Genomic DNA, 20,489 nt, shown 5'->3' with positions numbered 1-20,489 from the left:
ATGAGACACATGAATACTATTGAAATGTCCTGATAACTCAAAGAAGATTTTGATAAATAGAGTCACACCACATAGATTTACTGGGGAAATTAATCAGTATTGAAGAGCTATGAATTATCCTCAAATATATACAAATTAAAAATAGTTCTTATAAGAATTTCATCCATTTCTTCTATTTTTAGATATAAGTTTCCTTCTTGTGCTTTTTGGAAGGTTTTCCATGTTTTGCATTTCCAAAGTACTTGGCTGGCTTTTATTACAGATGCAATTTTGTTTGTAGGTGTTTTCTAGTTTCAGAGAAGAAAGTCTTCTGATTCTGTGCTCAGTGTAGCATGGGGTTAGTTTGGTATATTTAGTATTCTCCTCTGTTATTATCTGGGCAGTCCACTAAGTAACCCATGTTTTTGTATATATCCCATGTTACCTATATAACATGGGAAAAATAAAGAAAAAACCCAATTTGTTATAAACAGCAATGTTTTGGTAAAAATGCTGTAATTCACTGAGATCACATGTTTGTTTTAAGATATACATATCTTTTGTGCTATGCAAACAAAAATAATCATCTAATCAAATGTAGCCATGAAATATGATATGTAGAATATGATACTAAGTGAAAATTATGAAACAAAAGCAAACAGAGAAATATGCTTGATTAATTCTGAATTCCTAAACTCTTGTGTTATTTACAACTGTGACTGATGTTAATTTCTGAAATTTTTAGCCAAATTATGTAAGGTAGTGTAATTTGTATTATACATAATTTGTCATATAATTATGTTACCCTTCTCTGTAAAAGGCAAAATAATTCTTTGACTCACAACCATTAAACTTTTTTGAATCTAACAATAAAAATAATAAAATGAAATTATTGTACACTGTAAGATCTTAACCCATTACGTCTTATGGGCAATGGAAGAACTTAGTGCTGACTAGCATTGCTTCAAATGAAGAACAATATACTCAAAGACTTCAAAGGTTTACCACTTACTGGAAAATTAGAATGAATACAATCCAAAATCATTTTTTGCTTCTAAATGTAAAAAATGTAATAGAGTCAGACTTGTTATAGAACAGTCTTAATGTAATGGATAACTTGTGTACTGTAAAAAGTACTATTTCAGTGCAATGAAGTCTATACCATTAAAATGGGTAATTGAGCACCCCCAGTGGACAGTCAGTACATTCCACCTTTCATCCTGGAGTTCAAATTTCTAACATGAGAAACTTGGGCTGTGTCATTGGAATAACCACAGTTGTTAGGATCTAGGTAGCTTGAGTTTTAGGTTAACCTGGGCCTTGAGGCAGAGTATTCAAGATTTCCCAAGTAGGATCTTATTCTCAAGTAAAGCCCTTTCCTACTGCACTCTGAACCTGGGATTTTTCCATGACCTCAATGAGTTCTTTCCTGGGAATGTCATGATATCTTGAAGCCAGACCACAAGGTCAGTATTATTTCATTTTGTGGTTGTCATTCTGCTCTCTAAATAAGGTTAGATAGATTTGTAGGACTCTGTGACTTATTGAAATTGCTATGATTCTTTTCTTGTTTTTCTTCTCTCTCTCTCTTTTTTTTCTCATTCTCCTTTTTTCTTTAAACTTCAACCTGTTTAATGGTATGTGGTCTCATTGGTGGTTTGAGTGATAAATGTATTATTGACCTCTGCTTTATAATGAAGAGAGAAGATCACAGAAATCTGAGTCCTCTTGATGATTTCTTGCTTTAAAATCTTAAAACATATGCAGGCCTGAATGTAAAAGAGCTAATTTAGTTGATCAAGTTAACTTCATAATGCAAGTGCAACATATCAATAATGCTATTTCCTCCCATTTGTTTAATAGATTATCTAAGTCATTTACTATAAAAAAGTAAAACAGAATTAGATTCAGATGTTGAAGGATTTTATTGAGAAAGGGGGGCAGAAAAGAAACAACACAGAATTCTGTAATAACAAAGCTAAGGCATAAAACAAGCTTAATGCATTTCATAAACCTTAACTAAATTTAATTGTAATGGAACTAAGTTATGCCATGTAAATAAATAGTTTGCAATGCTGCTTCTGATTTACCATGTGTTCCCCATATGTGGACTCATCTTAAACTCATCTTTACCTGAAGCACAGGAATTTAAGAAAATCCAGACCCGAATTATGTGACTAGACATTGTGTCAAACTGGACGCTTTTGCCCCATGTCTCTTGTTCCCTTGATCCACCACCAAACTAATGCTCAGTTTTGAAAACTCAACTCTTGGGACCACTTCTCCCACACTTGCCAGTGCTATTGGAAAATCTCCACCTGCCCTCCTTCCCTTTTTCTCCCCCTTTCTTCCTTAGTTCCTTCATTTTGAAAATGAAAATAGCTACTAATGTAGGTAAATTTTAAGCTTTCAGAGAATAAATATCATAGTGGAAAGAAAAACACGTTTCTGTATTCTGACAAATAGAGATAAATTTTCTTAAACCTTTGGAGCTAAAATACAATCTTTTTTTTGTTTTGCTTTGTTTCACTTTGTTTTGCAGGGAAAAAAAGAATACAGGTAGTATGTTTTCTGGGTCCTTATGTACCAAATATGTCCTTTTACCCTCTCACATTAGTCTTTCTATGATTTAAATATAACCATTTCATAAAGCATGTGACTCTGGCCTTTTTTAAAATTATTTTTCAAACAAATTCTTTGTCTTTAAACAAATAACTATACACATCTTAATTTTGCTCTTATTTTAAATCTTACATATATTTTGTACTTTTTCTTTCCCCCATCTCAGTTTTTTTGCTAGACTACAATTTAAGTTGATTTTTGCCCTTTGTATGCTATTTTATTTTCCTAATGGACTCACTTCATATTTTACAAATAGTTACCAATCCATATTTTTCTAACAATCTTAAGAATTAGTCAGTGGCTGCAAGATAGGAAAATACTGAATTATTTCCTTCCCTTATTTCATCGTGTAGAGTTTGTTGAGATCACCTGAAATTTTGGTTCCACATGGTTGTTTGTGTTTATGTCAGTAATTTGCACATCATTTCTCTTTTATTTCAGTTTTATTAGCAACAACAAAAAAAGGTAAACAAACTGTAAATTATTTGCAAAATTTATGTAGAAGCAAAATATTATGTTCCCCTTATGATCTATTTTTTAATTTCTTTTCATTCTATAAGCCTTTTGTTTCCTTCAGATTCCACTGATTCACCAAGTGCTAACAAACAGGATTTTGTACAGAGTCCTGAGGCCACAGGCTCTCCTAATTAGCAGCTGCTTGTGAAAGAAACTCAGAACAGAGGAGAAGAAACAGTGGTTGATTCTGATGGATGAAATAGAATTTTAAATAACGAAAGCACATTGCAGGAAATAATTTAATAGACTTAGAAAATGAAATGTTATACACAGGACTGGAATCTTTTTTTTTCTGCATGTAGTAACCATAAAATGCTTGTCCTTGAATTTCCTCTGGAAGGTAATCCTTAACCTTCTTAAGGAACTTTTCCTCTAATTAATCATCATAAGTGATATTTAAATTTGTAAATTTATGCATATAATTTTGGAGGACATATAAACACCCATTCCCTTTTTTATTTAAAAGAGTCTTATATTTTCTTATCTTCCTTTGTGTGAAAAGGGAAATATATTGATGTTGTCTTATTTTAAAATAATGGGTCTGTAGGATTATCGTCACATCATCTGTGACACAGGGAATGAACAGCTTCAGACACAGCTATTCTTTTGCAACGTTGCCTGTGTCTGGAATAATATCAAGTGTCTGTGATGTTACTGGCTTTTTATTGGCCTTTGATTCCATAGACAGTAATCCTAACTGCATCTCAGTACATATAGAGTCTGTAACATGGGAGTAGTCAATGGACAAGCCAGGGAAACACTTCTGCTCATATAAAATATGGCTGGTGTTCTGGTATTATCTTCTTTTTTTTTTTTTGTCATTTGCTCCTAAACTACCTAAAAATCTTTTGAAGGAACTGAAGGCCACCACAATGTTAAAAGGTAGAAGCTATATGCAACTCTATATGCAAATGATAGAGAAGGCTCAGGACAGGTGAGTCTAAGAATCTTACACACTTGCTCTGTTGTTCACAAGCTTTTTTCCTATGCTGTAGCACTTTTGAACTACCAGTATTTTAAAAGAGAAGATTCAAATCCGCTTAGCATGAGGAAAAACAAATGACCAACTAGTTCTCTGGTTTCTGGACCCCTAGGACACCTCCGTGTTAGCTGCATTGCAGTCTAAGGCCAAAGCCCAGCTATGCTTTAAAAAATGTTCATTTCTGGTCTGCATTTGTATACATGTAATTTCTTTGTGGATATGAAAATGATAAAACTCAGGTGTTCTGGAGGTGTAAATGCTTTCTTAATATCACTCCTCTCCCTAAGCTTTCACAAAAAAGAAACCCCATAAGCAAATATGCTCTGTGATTTCACTGGTTATACAGTGCATTATCTCCAACACACTGTGCCTCCTTATTTAACAAAAGGTCAGTTGAGATACACTTTTCAAAGAGAAATTTTTTAAAGAAATATAACCAACCCACCTGCACTTGTACTATATCCTAAAATTTACTTTTCCACATACTTTCCTTTAGAGACCAGAAGCAAGTAAACAGCTTGAATAAATCAGGTTGACCCTCTGCATAATTAATTTTACAGAAATGCATTTTGATTTGTTGCCAGCAACTTATATTCATGACTTTTTAAAGGAACCACCCAATAAAAACATGGTTACATAAATAGTAAATATTTATAATAATTACAAATTATTTTATACATTATAAAGTATTAATCCTCCCCCTTTAGGAGGACTGTCATCTAAAGAAGTACTGTTGAATTTCTATCACTCACAATACAAATAACATCACCAATAAAGTCACCTTTTACCCATTGCTTGCTAAAAAGTTTAGAACCAAATTAACTCCCTATATTTAGCTAGTTTTGCAGATCAACATGTTACACTTTTTGAGCCCATTTATACCTCATTTCTGAACTCACTATGCCTTGTTATTTTTAGTGTTCAGTAGAGAGTGATGAAATGACTAATTTCTTGATAAAATTATGTCTTTACATGTGTACGTGTAGGCGTATGTGTAGGACATGTTGTATCAATATTCTTAGATACATGTACTTTGACTCGATAATTTAACATCTGAGAATGCACCTAAGGGTATAATCAAATATGCACATGATGATATATGAGCCATGATTTACTACGTATTATTTAAAGAAGTTAAAATTTATAAAATAATATCAGAATCCAATAATAGGATAACTGTTAATTAAATTCTGTGCTAATAGTACGAAACATGCTATCATAATACATTTAAGGAGAAGGAAAAGTTCTTATGCCATGATGTTGAATGAACAAAACGGAATGTAGATATAAAATTATAATGTACTATGGTTTCAATTTTATGATAACCATGTATATTTTAAAGGAAAGAAAAACTGAACATACCAAAATGTTCTCAGAAGTTCTTTGAGTGAAGGAATTTTAGATAATATTGCTGGCTTATTATGTGTTTCTTCATTTTCTAGACTTTCTAAAATAAATATGTATTATCTTTTATAAATGGAAAAAAGAGTATATTAAAATGATCATTTTGCAAAGCCAAAGAAAAAGAAAATTATAGGGAATATCTAGAAGAAAGTGGTTTTTGTTTTGTTTTATTTGCAATTGTCCTTCTAGACAGCAAAGAGTAGAAGAATAAAAACAAAACATTTGGTAATTGTCTCATGCACTGAATGATTACACAGTTACAGAAGAGGCAGATAATTTATTTATGAATTTTGAGTATACTTTACAAAATGCTCACTTTTGAAAACACTTTCTGGGAGCTGTACGAAAATTCAAAATATAAAATCAATCACAATTAGGAAAATTACCAAGAGAAAAAGACATAAGATTCCAACATTACCATTTGGACAACTGACCAGGCAAAACAAATAAAGCTAAAATATTATGTTTGGGGAAGGGAGATTAAAAACTGATATTTGTGATATCAGGACAAAATAGTAAGAATAAGAATCTCTTAACTTTGTATCCCTCAACTACAGAAAGGTGAGTTCATGCATGTAAATTGATTTCTTTTGAAGTTAAGCAGATATAAAGCAGTTTTATAGGCTTTATCTTACATACTTGAAGCCATGCTCCCTCTAGGTTACTGAGCTTTGTTCATGTACTCCAGTCTGAAAAACCCTTCTCTTAACACATAAGATGCTACACAAAAGAATATGTGGACAACAAAATGATATAATATACCACAATCTATACTAGAAACTTTATGGTTGAGAACAACAAAAAACAAACAAAAAACTTACAATATATTTCCTGTAAAAACAAATAAGTACAATACACTCACATAAATTCAAAAACATTTTGAAAATAAAGTATTTTCTTCAATTTCTATTTTCAAGTATTCGCCAAAGAAATAATCAAAGATGGCAATATGATAAAAAATACAAAGCTTCATTGAAGTTATATAGTAGTGGTGTCAGCAAGATAGTGAAGTAGGAAGCTTGGTCTTTATAGTTGGCATATATCCCTAAAATGTGGTTTAGAAAGAATGAAGTTTCATTTAATTCAAGGGTTTAGAAAAATCTTATGTGAAAGATTCCAATGAAATCTTTGAATAAAAGATATATATAAATATATAAATATATAAATATATATATATATATATATATCTTTAGCCTGAAGCAAAATCCATATAAGTTATTTTATATGTAAAAAATACTTTTATATTATATATATTTACATTTATGTGTATAGTTATTTTTACATGTAAAATAATTTTATTCTGTAGTTATATATGTAGATATATATGCACACATATATTCACACACACAAATCTACCTACGTTTCAAAAAAACTTTCTTAATTAAAATATTCTAAGCAGTAGAGTTTAACAGTAAGGAATAAATAAAAATAATCTCTTCCACAAAATTTCCCATTTCCCTGCTAAAAAAGACTTCTTCAATTTTCTCTATATCTTGCTAAGAAAAATTAGCGCTAATAGCTAAGTATTTTGAAAGTTTGTAGCGTTAAACAGACTTAGATGTTAGTTTAGAAAATCAGCTAAAGCTATAATGAGCCTAACTATGCCTGTCGTTTTTGACTGATAGCTATTTGAACAAACAAACAAAGCCTCAATGCAACTATTGAAGTAGACACAGTAACCCATTAAATTATTTTAAGATAAAACCATAGTAAATGTCTTAGGCCACAGATTATTCACGTGAGATTTCCCTTACTTTGTTTGCATCAGGAAAATGTTACATATTTCAAAACTTCATGTTGAGAATACAGTTTTCATCAAGTCTTAATTTTATTTTAGTAAGTTGGAAAACAGGAAACAAAGCTAAGTACTGGTTGTTGACAAATTAATATATACAAAAATGTAGAAATCATGAAACTAGTATTTAACTTGGCAATATAAATCATACTTTGTGATTTTATAAGTATATCATATAGAAATGGATAAAATGTTAGGTCAAAATCTGCATCGTATTGTCAACAACTGTTGTCTGGTAGCACAGAGTCTACTGTATTTCTCTTAGTAATTGAATGGCCGTATGATACTGTTTCATAAAACCCTGAGCTCCCGTACCTTAGTTACAGGTGAGAGAGCACACTCTCAGCCCCTGTTCCACCTTAACCTACCCTGAAGCAGACATATAAAGCCAAATTATTACTTGGGACATTTCAAACTAAACTGCTCTTTCTCTCTCAGGATTACATCATTTACTACTCCATATCTCTAAAATCATTTTAGAAATTGTCTTCAGGGCAATAAGAATAAAAAAGGAATGAAAGTCCTTGAGCGGCAGATATTTAAATAAATATGCTATTTATAAGCAACAGATTTTTACACTCTGGAATTTCAAGGTAGGTAATGGTTTATGATAAGAGATAGACATTTAAGCTGAAGGACCCAAACTCTTTGAGGGACATAATTTTCCAGAATGTTCTGCTTCAGAGAACACTTTCTGAAAATTACTTTCAAGGAAAAGGTCTGTTTTGGCTCCGTGTTAAATGATTGCATTTCCATTGCTGATACCCAATGGATCCTCTGCAGTGTCAGAGAGACTGAAGCAAGATTCTGTGATTATCTCTGAAGACATAGAAGAATGTGTATGTCATTGGGCCTACTTAAATCTATGAATATGACCAAAATGTGTGGAAATTGTCTATCAAGAAAGATAATAGCTTTCTGAAAGCAAAGAGTTTAAAAACTTGGAATGCCAGGTGGAGAAAATAGAAAGAAGGCATTTATTTTTGGTGATAGGACAAAGTTAATCTACTGAATTTGAATTTAAACTACTCTGTAAACCATATTCTCTAAGTAAAACCTTCTTTTTTTTTCACATTAAAAAAATAACAACTTCATTTGATTTTTGGAATATGAATAAGTCATCATAAAATATTAATGATCTTGTTGAATAACTATCTAAATAACTTCCTTCAAATGACTTCTAGTTTTTATTGTTTTTTTAAATTTTGTTTGTGAATGATTTTTTGGATCTTACACCAAAAATACAGGCAACTACCGCAAAAATATACAAGTGGGACTACTTCACACTGAAAAGCTTCTTCACAACAAAAGAAACAATCAACCAAATAAAAAGGTAAACTATAGAATGGGAGAAAATATTTGCAAACTATATATTCAATAAGAGGCTAATATCCAAAATACATCAGAAACTCATACAACCCAATAGCAATAAACCAAATGCCCCAGTTTAAAATGGGCAAAGGACCTGAATAGACATTTAGACATGTTTTTTTTCAAAGAAGACATACAAATGGCCAACAGGTACATGAGAAGGTATTCAACATCACTAACCATCAGGGAAATGCAAATCAAAACCACAATCACCTCATACCTGTTAGAATGGCTGTTATCAAAAAGGCAAGAGATAATAAGTGTTGGTGAGGATGTAAAGTAAAGGAAATCCTTGTGCACTGTTGGTGGGAACGAAAATTAGTGCAGCCACTATGGAAAACAGTTCAAAGCTTCTTCAAAAAATTAAAAGTAGAACTACCATATGATCCAGCAATTCCACTTCTGGGTGTATATCCAAAGGAAATGAAATTACTATCTCTAGGAGCCATCTGTATTCTGATGTTCATTGCAGCATTATTTACAATAGGCAAGGCATGGAAACAACCTAAGTGCCCATCAAGGGATGAATGGATAAAGAAAACGTGGTACATAAATACAGTGGAACATTATTCAACCATAAAAATAAAGGAAATTCTGTCATCTGTAACAACATAAATGATACCAGAGGGCATTATACTAAGTGAAATAAGGTACACAGATAAATACAAATACTGCATGGTATCACTTATATGTGGAGTCTGAAAAAGGAGTCGAGGAGTAGATGGTGGTTGCCAGGGACTGGGGCTGGAGAAATAGGCAGATGTTGGTCAAAGAGTACAAACTTTCAGTCAAAAGATGAAAAACTTCTGGGGATCTAATGTACAGCCTGGTTACTATATTTAATAATACTGTTTCATATATTTGAAATTAGACTTAGAGAGCAGATCTTGTTTTCACCAAAAATAAAAAATAAAAAAGGTAATCATGTGAGGTCATAGATGTGTTAATTAATGTGATTGTGGGGACTTCCCTGGTGGCGCAGTGGTTAAGAATCTGCCTGCCAATGCAAGGGACACCAGTTCGATCCCTGGTCTAGGAATATCCCACATGCCACAGAGCAACTAAACCCCTGTGCCACAACTACTGAGCCTGCGCTCTAGAGCCCACGAGCCACAACTACTGAGCCTGCATGCCACAACTACTGAAGCCCTTGAGCTTCGAGCCTGTGCTCTGCAACAAGAGAAGCCACCGCAATGAGAAACCCACCCTCCTCAATGAAGAGTAACCCCTGCTCGCCGCAACTAGAGAAAGCCCGCGCACAGCAATGAAGACCCAACGCAGCCAAATAGATAAATAAATAAAATTAATTAATTTAAAAAATTAATGTGATTGTGGTCATTTCACATTTATCAGTTCACAGTGTATAAATACATCAAATCATCATGTTGTACACTTTAAATATGCTATAATTTTGTCAATTACACTCCAATAAACCTGGAAAAAGATATATAAAATATACAAAAGAGTATGTACAATTTTGCTCCTGATTCCAATGTGAGAGTCTCCCCTTCACACCCCTCTCCATGAAGCAATTCTCTGACACCAGCTGCGTTTTCTACAACTCAACTCAGTCTGACACTATCCACGGGTAAACAGCATCAGATCCCACAGGTTAAGGGCTCAGTCCCACAAGGCTGTCCCTCCTGCCCCCAGTTCAGAGGCCAATTGCAAGTCCAATTTGATTTTTCCCCATTATTTAGATTAGTTATTCCCAATTTAACTACAGCCTACTCTGTTAGTAATTTACTTACTTAATTATCTTTTCTAAAGGCCAACAGCCAATTGAACCATTCTTGGGGAAATCTGTGGCTTTTAAACAACATTGCTTTTCTGAAGGAATGACCTTTCCATCAGTTATCGATCTGCTTTCTATATCTCATCTCATCAAATATATTTTCTATTTTCGGTGTGTATATATATATTTTTAATTTTTCCCCTCAGGGATAGCACATTCTTGCTCTCTGTCCTTCAGCCCCAATTGGATTTGTCGGTCCCTATTCCTGATGCAGAGCTGTTGAGAGTCATACTTCACCACACTCAGGTTCCCACTGGCTCTTCCCAGTTTTGAATCATTATGATCCATGACTCCCAGATCAAACTTTAAAGAATTGTTGAGAATGAGGGCATTGGAGAGAGATGTTTTGAGATCTTATGTTGCTAAATATGTCCTTGTTCTGCTTTCACATTTGATATACAGTTTGGCCATAAACGCCAGGTTGAAAATACTTTTTTCTCATAATTTGAAGACATGCCTCCATTGTCTCCTATAGTTTTTCTGCTTCCTGGTGGGTTTCATTGTGTAAGAGTTTCCTTGCTTTGGTCTATGTCTTTCATGCTTGGTGCTTCTGGACTATCCAGTACATTAAGAATGAGTGTCTAATAAGGCTGACTGGAAATTTTCCTGTGGGCAGAGCTTGTGTCCAGCCCTTCCTCCTAAGGTCACCCTGAGGGGTAGCCCCATTTCAGCGTATCTGGGGGCCTTGTTTTGGGGCTGAACAGCTCATAAGCCTGACCACCCCATTTATGAGAATAGGTAGAGGAAGAGGGATGTGGGTCTCGAGGTCAGTGCCCTGAGTTTCCCCGAGGCCCTGGGCTGGGCCCTGCCCTCTCTGCCTAGGGCCTTTCTGATGTAAGGGGATGTAAGCTTCTTCATCCCCACATTCAAAGATCCCACACTGCAAGTTCCTTAGTCTTTCTAGAGCTCGGTGGTCTGGATGATCTACATTTTAGTCTCCCCACCCTCAGGCATAGGGTAAGTTACAGAATGTTTTGTTGTTATTCAGCTTTCAATCACTTATCCACTCTATAGATTCCACAGTTTTGCCCAACATACCTTTTCTTACCTCTCTCTGTCCTCCTCCATGTTTTTGTCTTTTTATTTGATACTGATTTTTCTATAGTGCCAATTGTGCTTTGTGAAGAAGCAGGAATAGATATGTACGTTCAAACCACCACATTTTACCCAAATCTTTCTCCCCAAACCCAGTGTCTTTTCCCCATCTTACTCTTAAGTGAAATCACAAAACAATTAGAGATATGTCAAAGGTCATCTCTAGTAGATCTTGGAAGTAACGCAGCCACATTCTACTATCCAGGAAGTAAAAGAAGACCCCAGGGTTGGGTGAGGAGTCCTACAATATTCTGGACAAAAGTAGAACCATTTCATGACAGTGCCCAGACTTCCCCCATCTGTGAACATTATCCCCCATTTTCATCACTCTCCAGCCACACTGGCCCTGCTGGTAGTACCCGAGCACCCCAAGCCTGTTTCTGCCTTTGGGTCCTTATGTTTGCTATTCCTTCATCCTCAAATGTTTCCCTTCATAGGTTGTCTCTCAGATTAAGCTATTTAACAGAATGTTCATTTACTTTCACCCTCTGCCCCTGCTTTACTTTCTTTGTAATACTTATCAACAATGAAATTGTTTTATCTACCTTCCTACCTACCAACCTGTGTACCTACGATTTTGTCTGTTTCCCCTCTCTACTCTCTAGGATTTAAGTTCCATGAGAATATGGACCTTTCTGCCTTGTTCACTGCTTTATATCAAAAGACACAGTAAGCATTTTGGTGAAGAAATCAATGCATTTGGGGGATAAAAGTAACAACTGTACTACTAAATAACTGGAGATTCTCTCATTGACAAATCAGAAGTTACTGAAGTGCTAACTGTGGAATATATGTATACAATAATATATAATATATACACATACATATATATACATACTATTGATATTTATCCAATTCATTGTTAAAGATTTTTTATATTACTGATGCTGGGTTTTAACAAATGTTTTCCATTTTTTGCTTGTATTTGAGTGAACATGAGCTAAGCATAAAATATAAAGTAAGGAAAATTGTAAAATTTTACTTGTGGTGTCTGTCTTTCTTCCTTCTTGTGTGTAATTATGCTCTTGACCTTCTTTATCTTTTAGATCTTGGGATCAACCACTACAATTCTGAAGATGTCTATCTATGTTTCCTCTGTCAGGATCAACATTAGAATTATGTTTCTACTCACCTGTTATCATCAAAAGGGCAATCTGGTCCTCTTAGTACAACATTATTCCTTGAATACAAGCCTGAAATCCATAAAAAATCCACAGTTAGAAATTGATTCCTTCCAAATAAAGTCCCATTTCAGAATTTTACCTTGCCTTATCATTTTGTTTAACCATTCTGGACACAGATATCATAACTTCATGTATTATCTTCCTCCTCCTTGGGTTCTTTATTAATATTATCCTATATTAACACTATTCCTATATTAAAACCACTATTAACTCCAAAATCCAGTAAGAAAAGGCTAGAGAATTTTGCAGAGAATAGGAAACTAAACTCTCTAGGAGTCCTTAAACATGAATAGAGTTTATAATATAAACTCCAAAAATGTAGTAGGCAAGATATAAGGGCAAACCCTTCCAATTAAGAACACTTAAAAATCCCAGCTAAAAGATTTTATTGCATCATTTTAAATGCATAAGAATTAAGAAAATCTTCTGAATCCAAACTTTACCAAAACCCAAAATTTTTTAAATTGAAAAATTATTGAAGCAAATGTGTGCTGGGGAGGAGAAGGGTGCAATATCGACAGATAAAGGAGTTCCTAAACTCCCAAGTAGATGGCAAAAGAAAACAAATAAACAAAGCAAACAAAAACCAGCATTCCCTATAAATTCTGAACTGTAAACTGCCCTTTTCTTTGGGGAATGGAATTAACATTGTGTGGATATAAAAACATCACATCTAAAATTTAATTTAAGGTGACCCCAAGTTGGTAGAACATAATCTTATTTGGAAGAAAGAATTTCAAACTCATTGCAGCTCTATTTACAATAGCCAGGACAGGGAAGCAACCTAAGTGTCCATCGACAGATGAATGGATAAAGAAGATGTGGCACATATATACAATGGAATATTACTGAGCCATTAAAAGAAACGAAATGGAGTTATTTGTAATGAGGTGGATAGACCTAGAGACTGTCATACAGAATGAAGTAAGTCAGAAAGAGAAAAACAAATACCGTATGCTAACATATATATATGGAATCTAAATACTGTATATTAACGCATATAGGTGGAATCTAGAAAAATGGTACAGATGAACCTATTTGCAAAGCAGAAATAGAGACACAGACATAGAGAAAAAATGTATGGATACCAAGAGGGAAAGAGGGGAGCAGGAGGAATTGGGACATTGGGATTGAAACATATACACTAGTGATACTACGTATAAAATAGATAACTAAGGAGAACATACTGTATAGCACAGGGAACTCTACTTAATGCACTGTGGTGACCTGAATGGAAGGAAATCTTAAAAAGAGGGGATATATGTATATGTATGGCTGACGCATTTTACGGTGCAGTAGAAACTAACACAGCGTTGTAAAGCAATTATACTCCAATAAGAATTAATTTAAAAAAAAAAGATGCCTTCACATAGTTTTAAAAATAAAAGAGGTTTTGACTAAAAATGAAGAGGAGAATTGGGGAGTGAATCTAACAGAATGTCTAGAAATATAATAAATGGGTAAATAGCATGTGAGACAAGCTTGGAGACAGCACTACTGAATTGGAAGACAGATTTGAAGAAACTACTTATAAGGAAGCCCAAAGACAAAGAAATGAAGATATAAACTAGAGGTTGAAAGATATGGGTGAGGACATGAAGAGTTCAAACATACTTCTGATCAAATTCAAAAGGAGATAGTAGAGACAGTGGGCAGGGGTGGGGTAATATTCTGAGAAATAATAGGTGAGAGTTTTCTAGAATTAGTGAATAGACAAAATCACATAGATTTAGAAAGACTAACAAACCTCAAATTAGATACAAAGAAAGGACAGAATAAAGCTATAGAATAGGAAAGGCAAAGAAAAGAACGTAAAACAACCGAGAGAACAGAGAGATTTCCTACAAGAGAATGGCAATTAGACCAACACCGGGCTTACCAACAAATCAATGGAAGCCAAGGATGAGAGAATCGTATTTTCCAAATTCCTGGAGTACATGGCTGCAGACTGGCCCTTGTTCAGTAGGATCTCCTAAGATGCTTTGCACAAGTGCATCAGGAAACACCTGCTAGAGTGTCTAGTGCAGGGTGGATATAAGCTTGATACTGTATCATTGCAGAAACATTGAAGAAATGTGAGAACAGCTAAATGTGAAGACAAAGATGAATAGTCAGATAAAAGATAGATTCTTGATCAAAGTTGACTCCAGAGGATACTCTAGAAAGGAAAACTTTAGTCAGAGTCTTTAACATTGAAATTATTGCCGAACAGACAGTTCTGGTGATTTTGTTACAGAAAGAAGCGTTCTTTAGCATCGCTATGTGATAAGACTCGGACATTCCCTGGGATTCTCAGATTTGATCTCTGTTATGTGATTCTGTTATGCCAATTTTGTAGTCAAATTAATATAGTTAGAAACATATAATCTTATAAATAGAAATTCTGCTGATTTTCTGTCGTGTCTACTACATAATATTTACTCACATTTACCATTTCATTTCGAACTACCTAGACCAACAACAAGCGCCTCTCCCAAGAACTATCCAGTATCTGTGTTTCCAATCTTGCTTTTTGACAAGTGATCAGTCCTGTATATGAGGTCTTCCCTGACCATCCAGTTTAAATTACTACTTCCTGTTTCACTCTTTTATAACACCTTGCACATTTCTTTATGATAACAAAATATTTCTAATTCCTCCTGTCTCATGTATCATTAATATTATTCATTTTACTTATAATAAACTGTAATCATTGAGTACATGAATGCTGCTATTATTTTGAATAAACCATTATCTGTTAGATCAATTAGAAATAAGAAAAATAAAAGTCTTTATGTGCACTAACTTCTTCTCTAAATCTCTTCCTTTATATGGATCCAAGTTTCTGAACTATATCATTTTCCTTCCCTCTGAACAACTTCTAACATGTCTTGTAAGGCCGGTCTACTGGCAACAAATTTCCTCAATTTTTGTTTTTCTGAGAAAGTCTTTGTTTTTTCTTCACTTTTGAAGGATGTATTTGCAGGGCAGATAATTCTAGGTTGCTGGTCTTTTTTCTCTCAAGGCTTTTAATATTTCACTCTACTTGTTTCTTGCTTGTATAGTTTCTGAGAAGTCAGATGTAATTCTTATCTTTGCTCCTCTATAGTAAGATGGTTTTTCCCTCCATCTTCTTTCAAAATTTTTTCTTTGCTTTGAATTTTCTGCAATTTAAATGTGATATGCCTAGGCATAGATTTTTTTGGCATTATCCTATTCTGTGCTCTCTGAGCTTTGTGGATTTGTGGTTTGGTGTCTGATATTAATTTGGGAAATTCTCAGTCACTACTGTTTTAAATATTTCTTTTGTTCCTCTCAATCTTTCTCCTTCTGATATTTCTGTTGTGTTTTTGATACACCTTTTGTAGTTGTCACACAGTTCATGGATATTCTATTTTTCTTCAGTCTTTTTTCTCTTAGCTTTTCAAATTTGGAAGTTTCTGTTGACATATCCTCTAGCTCAAAGTTTCTTTCCTCAGTCACATCCAGTCTAGCAATGAGCTCATGAAAAGCATTCTTCAATTTCTGTTACAGTGTTTTTAATCTCTAGCATTTCTTTATGGTTCTTTCTTAGGATTTCCATCTCTCTGCTTACCAATGTGAGCCTCTGTTTTTTGCATGCTGTCTACTTTATCGATAAGAGCCCTTATCATATTGATCCTAGTTGTTTTATATCATCAGTCTTATAATTACAATATCCCTGCCATATCTGAGTCTGGTCCTGGTGCTTGTTCTGTCTCTTCAAACTGTACTTTTTGCCTTTTAGTGCGCCTTGTAATTTTTTGTCGAAAACAAGACATGCTATACCTGGTACTCTTTTCTGCAGAAGTTTCTACTCATGGGTTTCTGCTCCTGTAAGTTGTAATTTTCTATATCTGCCTGTCTGTCTCTAATTTGGGGGACTGTACTTTGTCCTGTGACCTCACTTCTCTGATATGTTTTAAAAGAGTTCTTTATTTTTAGTTCATTTAGCTTTTTCACCTGTTATTAGGATGGAGTGACAAGTTATAAGCTCATGACATACTAGACCAAAACCCAGGACCACACATCCTTTGATGCACACAGATTATAAATAGTTCTTTTTGTGACCTTATCTGTTATTAATTACTTATGAAACTTGAAACAACAGAAACTATGATTCTTGTACTCAGTAAATTATCCCTAGTATCAATCTCAGTTCCTATTACATAGTAGGAAATCTTAGTATTTCAAATGTAAGGAAAAAAATTGGATTTTAGATCTGGTTAGTCACTCTAGCAGATTATATGCTACTACATTTTTGGTGATTATTTCTGCTTGAAAATTCTCTACTGAGCTGCAGTTTTTAAAACACTACTAACTAAAACTGAATACATTTCATTTGTGCCTAGATACGCTTTCATTACTGGTTTATACTCATGTGAATAATATAGTGAAGCAGTTTTTGAAATGCATGTGCAGAAACTACTCTCTCATAGATGATGTTTACTTGTAACAGTACCAGGCAATGTGCTGTGATCATTGCCTTAAGGTTTACAGTGGGTTTCACTCCTATTAACATTAATGAGAATCATTCGGCAGCCTCTGTGCATAAAGCACTAGAATCTTGTCCCCAAGCTATGTCCCCTTTGGATTTGTATGGCTAATATATGTCATTAAGCCATAATGGTAAACATAAGTACTTGGAAATTACATTTCACCTTTTCCGCCTGTAGATCTCAAATCAAATTGCAAATGATTAATTGTGCTTATAACACTTCTGTAAGGTATTTTGAAAAGCAATATATGAAGATACCCTCTACCATTTCTGAAGTGAAGTTTTGGTTAAGGAAAAGTGTCAACCCTTACAATAGCAATCCTTACAGATCCACAATATACAATGGTAGAAAATAAAATATGGTCTCCAGTATAATTGCACAAATAAATTGACAGATCCATTTAACTCTTAAAATTCTGCCAGGACACAAGACTTAACAACTGCAAAGTAATTTAGAGTATTTGAACATAGTTTGGATTTCATTTTCATGTCATCAGAAGACACACTTTCCTAAATAAGTTAAGAAATAATATTTTTTGAACGTTAAAATACTATCTCCTTATCTCTCCTGACTCTGGTGAGGTCTGTAGGACCCTAGTAGCACAGGGAAGACAGAGAAGATACCTGGGTGGCTTGAGCTTGGCACAAGAAAATAGCCAAGCTAACAGCTGGAGAGAAGCCCCTGGGCCTGTGAGCCAACATTTAACAGGATGTGGGGAAGTGAAACCTGATTTGCAATCATGGAAGCAGAGAACACGTTGCCAGTGGTGTCTGCCAAGCACTGGTCCAGGTAGTGGGGACACAAGCGGTGCAAAGTCAGGCCTCTGTTCTCATGACCCTCACATTCTAGTGCAAAGAGACAGTGAGACAGAGAACAAATAGGCACATGAGCAGTACTTACTTTCTGGTCTGAGGACTCCTTTATACTCTTAAAAATTGAGAGCCCACAAAGCTTTTGTTTATGTGAGCTATATTCAGTGATATGTACTATTCAAATAAACACCGAAAATTTTTTATCTATACTTATACTATAAGTATACTATAAATACTTATCTATAAATCACAGTATTAAAACCATTACATGTTAACTTAGAAAATATGTTTTTTAATGAAAAATAACTTTTTCTAAGCAAAAACAATGAGGAGAGTGGCATTGTTTTACATTTTTACAAATGTCTGTAACATCTGCTTTCATAGAATGTAGCTAGATTCTCCCATCTACATCTGCAGTAAATGTTTAGAATATGTTGTTTTGGATGAAGTACATGAAGAAAATCTACCTTGGAAAAGACAGGACTGTTTTAATAGATATTCTTTCTTGATACTTTACTAAAACTCTACAAAAGGGAGCTTCATAAAGATTAATTGCTATGTGGAGTCTGAAGTCATATTGATGAAATTTCCATAGACTAACAGCCTTTATCTAGCTTGCTCTTTGTATGGATATTTTACCCATTCATGAGTCTGCAAAATAGTACATTGATCTTTCAGAAAACCATTCATGGATTTACGCAGGTCTTTCAAATGTTGACACATTTCATTACTCTCTCTCTCTCCCATATACGTATGTATGTGTATATGTGTGTGTATATATATATGGCTTTAAGTATTAGGAAGCTGTCAATGGCAACAAATATTCCAAAATTCTATTTTTCACCTCAAAGCTTTAATTTTCTTATTGGCAACAATATGCTGTCAGTTGTGTGACAGGCTATGTTCATTTTCAGGAAAATATTGTCTTCAGTCATTTTTTTTCAAATAAAGATTGTTCTATATGAAAAGGTGTCTAGTCTAGTTTACAAGTCAAATAATTTCACAAAGGCTTTTCCTCAAGAACTCCATCATCCTCTGTAAGTTACTATCTTAGTCTGTCCGGTTTACTATAACAAAAGTACCATAAACAACAATATCAAGTTGATGGCAGATCCCTGTCTGAAGGGTGCCTGCTTCCTGGTTCCTAGATGCGCTTTCCTGGGCGTGGGGGGGGGGGGGGTCCTTACAGGTGGAAGGGACAAGCTGGCTCTCTGGGGCTCTTTCAGAGGCCACTAACCCTCTCAAAGGTCCCACCTCCTAATACCGTCACCTTGGAGGTTAGGGTTTCAACATATGAATTTGGTGGACACATGCCTAATGTAGACTCCCTATTTCATCAGAGCATGTATTAAAAAAGCATGTATTAAAGACTCAAAGTGTAGTAAAATTAACATTTTTTTCTGCTTCATCAAGAGACATTTGAGTGAAACTGGCTTTCTTTTTTACTGCAGGTGTGTGATAATGAAGAATTTAAAGATATAATTTGTCCCCACTGCCTTAATTTATGGTAAGTCTTCAACAGTTTTATCTACAATTGCTTTTGTAACATTGGTGCAAATACAGCACATTGCATTTGCAAATAATGGCTTAGTATTATTATAAAATTTTTTTTTTTTTACCTCATCAACCTGCTGATTGGGTTATGGCGGTTGCATGGACTACCTTTTGGGAACCACTGAAGTAAACAAATAAATTACTTTACAGATAACATAAGGGCTGTAATGGTAATAAAATATATGATGAGGAAGATTGATGGTTGGTCTCTATTAGTTTTCTATAGTACCTTTTACCTTCTGTAAAGGTGGCATTTGAGAACTAACACAGCAATATAAAATCCGTCAGGGCAGTGCTGAGTGCGTAAGCCCTGAAGTTGGCAATTACAATACTCTGTCCAAGAAAAGAAAGAAGGCAGTGTGACTGGAACTTAGTAAGAGGAGAGGAGAATGGTGCAGCTGGAGAGGTAGGCAGGGGTGAGGGAGTGCAGGGGTGACGGAGTGCAGGGGTTCGTAAGCCCTGATAACTAGTTCAAATTATATCTTACTGTCATGGGTGCTGTTAGAGGATTTTAAAAAGAGAAGAAAATAATCTAATGTATGATTGTTAAAGATCACTTTATGTAGCACGGAGTATAGAGGGCAAAAGTAGACGTGGTGAGGCCAGCTGCAGCATAAAAGATGAGAACTCTAGCATGACAGCAGTTCAGATGAAAAGACGTACACATGTTTGGGATATGTTTGTGCATCATGCTTTTAGGAGATGTACATGGATTGGACCTGGGAGGTGAGACCAAAAGAAAGGCTGAGTCTTAGGAAATTTATGGAGTTTAATGTTGTTGACTAAAATTTGGGAAAATGGAAGAGAAAGATGTTTGGTGGGTGTTGGAAAAGTTTTTGAAGAACACACTTGGGGGAAACCAAGGGGTCTATTTGAAACGTATA

Source organism: Balaenoptera ricei, chromosome 9 (genome assembly GCF_028023285.1).
Source record: "Balaenoptera ricei isolate mBalRic1 chromosome 9, mBalRic1.hap2, whole genome shotgun sequence".
NCBI lineage: Eukaryota > Metazoa > Chordata > Mammalia > Artiodactyla > Balaenopteridae > Balaenoptera > Balaenoptera ricei.
Note: the sequence above shows the minus strand (reverse complement) of the source record.